Source organism: Triticum aestivum, chromosome 6A, assembly GCF_018294505.1.
Source record: "Triticum aestivum cultivar Chinese Spring chromosome 6A, IWGSC CS RefSeq v2.1, whole genome shotgun sequence".
Taxonomy (NCBI): Eukaryota; Viridiplantae; Streptophyta; class Magnoliopsida; order Poales; family Poaceae; genus Triticum; species Triticum aestivum.
This window is the reverse complement of record NC_057809.1, coordinates 48,968,432-48,973,069: the sequence shown is the minus strand read 5'-3', so window position 1 is coordinate 48,973,069 and position 4,638 is coordinate 48,968,432.

The window sequence follows — 4,638 nt, the reverse complement described above, 5'->3', positions numbered from 1 at the left end:
TGCTAGCTTACATGTGATAGAATCACATATGCATGCTTAGCCTGATCAGAACATCCATGCACAACACTATCCGGTGACTCAAATTGAGAAATGTGGGATAAGTAATCTTCCAATTGGGTTAAACAGGCATCCAGCGACATAAAAGGCTGCCGCTTAAGGTCATACGAGGGGTAGGCCGTGCACACGTCCTGCTGCGCACCCTTGCACCCTGACCTACCATTATGATGTGATGATACAACCGAGGCTTCCATATTTCTTAACTCCCTACATAACGACACAACGATGCAATCAGTATAAGCTATCAATTGTTGGAACCTAGAACACCGACGAGGCCTAGATCACTATCGTGAGGAGAACCAGAGGTACACGAAGACACATGAGTTTTTGTGCTGCGCACAGTCTGCAGCTTTTCTCCTTAATCTCCAGATTATTTGTACATCAACTAAGAAACAGAAAAACCTCCACGCTGCCGAGCTTACCGGACGTGCCATCCCACGTCGCCCGTCGTGCGCGAGGTGAGTGCGGGCCGAGTCCTACGCTGCATGCCATCCCATGCGCTCACAACGGCCGCACTAATCTAGCTAGCTACTAACTGAAAGCAAAGACAGCTTCTGCGTGTACATGCACACGAGACAGAGCCGGTTATTGAGCTAACTGAAAAACAAACTATCCTAACGGGCAAAGGATTACAAGCTCAACAATTCACCCCCTAATCCTTATGCCCAGAGACCACCTTAACGACGCCGAGCTTCTGTCGCAGCTCAATGAACTTGATTCTACCCAGCGCCTTGGTGAGAACATCGGCAAGTTGTCCGTCAGTGCCAACATGGTCGACATCCACCTTGCCATCTTCAATGCATTCACGAATGAAATGATATCGTATGTCAATGTGCTTACTTCTTTCGTGATGCACTGGGTTCTTGCTGAGCTCGATCGCCGATTTGTTGTCGACGCGCTGCTTCGCCGTCGTTGGCGCGTCGCCGGTGAGCTCACCAAGGAGCCTGCACAGCCACACGCCCTGGCATGCTGCGGATGCCGCCGCCATGTACTCAGCTTCGCAAGACGAGATGGCGACGACCTTTTGCTTCTGAGATATCCACGTGATGGCGCTGGAGTCGAGGAAGAATACCACACCAGTCGTGCTCCGGCGATCATCAACGTTGCCGGCGTGATCACTGTCGCTGTAGCCGATCACCTCCGGCGCTGAATTACTTCCCCGCTTGTAGCAGCAACCGTACTCCAAGGTCCCGCTAACATAACGGAGAATCTGCTTCACCGCATTCCAATGCGTTTCTGCAGGCGCCTCCAGATACCTGCTGACGATGCCGACGGCGTAGGTGATGTCGGGTCGAGTGTTGCAGAGGTATCGAAGGCTGCCGACCACGCTCCTGAACCGTGTGGCATCCACGGCGTCGCCGGCGCCAGTCTTGGACAGCTGGAGACGATTCTGCATCGGAGTGTCACTAGCGTTGCACCCCCTCATCCCAGCAGCTTCGAGGATCTTCATGGCGTAGGCGCTCTGACAGAGAGTGATCTCTCCGTCTTTCTGACGTACCTCGATTCCAAGATAATAGCTCAGGAGTCCGAGATCGCTCATGTCGAACACACTGCGCATCTGCTCCTTGAACGCCTTGATGTCGTTGATGCTGCCGCCGGTGATGATCAGATCGTCCACGTACACGCCGACCAGCAGTGTCCCCGCGCCGGTGCTCCTCCTGTACACCGCATGCTCGAGGGGGCTGCGCTCGAAACCGAGCGACGCGAGCGACGCGTCAAGCTTGGCGTACCACGCTCGGGGCGCCTGTTTCAGGCCGTACAGGGCCTTCCGAAGACGCAGTACCTTTCCCTCCTTGCCGGCGATGACGAAACCCGGCGGCTGGTGCACGTAGACCTCCTCGATCAGGTCGCCGTTCAAGAACGCCGACTTGACGTCCATGTGATGGACTTGCCACCCTTGCCGCGCCGCCAAAGCCAGCAGCAGCCGTACTGTTTCCATGTGAGCCACCGGCGCGAACACTTCATCGTAGTCCACGCCCTGCCGCTGCGAGTAGCCCTTTGCCACCAAGCGCGCCTTGTGCTTCACGATCTTGCCGGCGGCATCCCTCTTGACCTTGAAGACCCATTTGAGCCCTATCGCACGGTGCCCGGGCGGGAGCGCGCCGAGCTCCCAGGTCTTGTTCTCGCGGATTGCGACCAGCTCGGCGTTCATGGCGCGCATCCAACACGCCTCCTCCAGCGCTTCATCCACCCCAGCGGGCTCTTCAGCAGCAATGAGACAGAGGCCGACTTGGTCTTCTCTCGCTGCTTCCACCTCGGCCAGTACATGTGTCATCTTGCGGTAGCGCGTTGGCGTATGGTCGAGGTCGTGCCGTTCCTAGTCGTCACTGGGCGGCGTAGCCCAGCCGTCGTCATCTGGGGCTGGAGAACGCGCTGGCGTTGTTGGTGTAGGCGGACAGCCCCCCGGTGCGGAAGAGCTCGATCAAGAGGATGCCGTGGACGACCCGTCTGAGCTCGACGAGGCAGACTGCACATCGACGCTCTGTTCGTCGCTGTAGACGACCACAAAGTGTTCGTCCATGGGGGTCGCCGCAGCACCTGGGGCCGGCGTCTAGTCCCACTTCCTCCGTTCTTCAAAAGCGACGTCGCGCGTGACGTGCACCTTGTTCGTGGCTGGATCAAACACCCTATACACCTTGGCTCCTTCAGCGTACCCGATGAAAATCATCGGCGTCGAGCGATCAGCCAGTTTATCGATGCCGGGGCCAATCCGCTTGACGTGTGCGGTGCACCCGAAGGTGCGCAGGTGATGAACCGCCAGCTTCTTCTTGTGCCACGCTTCGTACGGCGTCTGCCTGTCGACGCTGCGCGTGGGAGATCGATTGAGCAGGTACACCGCGGTCTTGACCGCGTCACCCCAGAACATGGCGGGCACGGCCATGCTCTTGAGCAGACACCGCGCCATCTCCACCACGGTCTGGTTGCGCCTCTCGACCACGCCGTTTTGCTGTGGCATGTATGGCGCGGTGGTGCAGTGCTTGATCCCTCCATCCTTGCAGTACAGACGGAATTTAGTGGAGTTGAACTCGCCACCCCGATCAGAGCGGAAAGCCATGAGCCGGCGTCCAAATTCAGCCTCTGCAAGGGCCTTGATCTTCTTGAAACATTGAAATGCCTCGTCTTTGGATTTGATCACCTCCAGCCACATGTAACGTGAGTGATCATCAACAACCAGCAGGAAATACCGATTACCTCCGGCCGTCGCCGGCTTGATCGGACCGCAGAGGTCCGTGTGGACGAGCTCGAGCGCGTGCTCCGCGCGATACGCCGAGGCCTGCGGGAACGGGAGCCGGTGCTGCTTCCCTAGTGCGCATCCATCGCAGTACTGGTCGACGCGGTCGACGAGGGGGACGCCGTTTGCCATCTCCAGGCGCGCGAGATCGCGCAGCGCCCTGAAGTTCAGATGGCCGTAGCGCGTGTGCCACAGCCACGCCATATCGTCGCCGCTCGCCAGCAGGCACACCGGCTTCGTCAGTGCCAGCGAGAGGACGTAGAGCCGCCCGGCGTTGCGCGCCACGCGAGCGAGGAGCCGCCCGTCCGGATTCCGGAGGCGAAGGACCCCGTCGTGGATCACCGTCTCGCAGCCGAGCTCATCCATCTGACCAATGCTCAAAATATTGCTGCACAGACATGGTATGTAATATACCTCAGAGAGCGTCAGATGTTCACCGCTGCGACACTCGAAGAGGATCGTTGCTCTCCCCTCGATCTGCACACTGGACCCGTCGCCGAGCTTCACAGTCCCCCACGCTCCCACGTCGAGCTCGGAGAAGATATCGCGGCGACCGGACATGTGGTTGCTTGCCCCGGTGTCCAAATACCAGGAGGTGTCGCAGTTGCCGGCTTCCTGTGCAGCGCGCGCCTGGGAGCGTCCTTCGTTGAGAAGAACCCGCTCAACCGGGCGCTCGGTGGTGACAGTGAGCGCGGTGACCGTGGCGAGCAGAAGTGTCGCCTCGTCGTCCTGGTTGCCCGCGACCGCAAGGTTCGCCTGATCCTTCCGTTCACGACGCGGCTCGGTGCAGTGCTTCGAGAAATGCCCAGGTTTGTTGCAGTTGTAGCACTTCACCTGAGACATGTCGCGTTCCCCGTTCGGCGCGCCGTCGCGGCCGCCGTTTCCGCCGCCGCCCTGACCGCCACCCCGACGAGGCTTGCCGCAACGACGATTCGAGCCGCCGCCTTGTCCACCGGACCCGCCTGGCCCGCCGGAGCCACCATGGCCACCGCTCTGGCCGCCGCCCTGGCCTTGGACGCGCTGGTTCTTGCGCGCGTTCCACTGCGCCTCCGTCATCAGGAGCTGGGGCCCGCTGCCTCCACCTTGATCGTTGGTGAGATAGCGCTCCTCCGCGGAGCGCAGACGGCCGACGAGCTCCTCCACTGAGAGTGTGTTGAGGTCGAGCATCGTCTCGATGGCGAGGGCGATCTGCATGTAGCGAGGCGGGACGACGCGTAGGAACTTCTGTACCACTCTCACCTCGTCCATGGTGTCGCTGAGCGAGCGCAGATTGTTGATGAGCGAGGTGATCCGCATGCCGAACGCGTCGAGCGTCTCGCCGTCGCGGAACGTGATCCCCTCGAACTCGG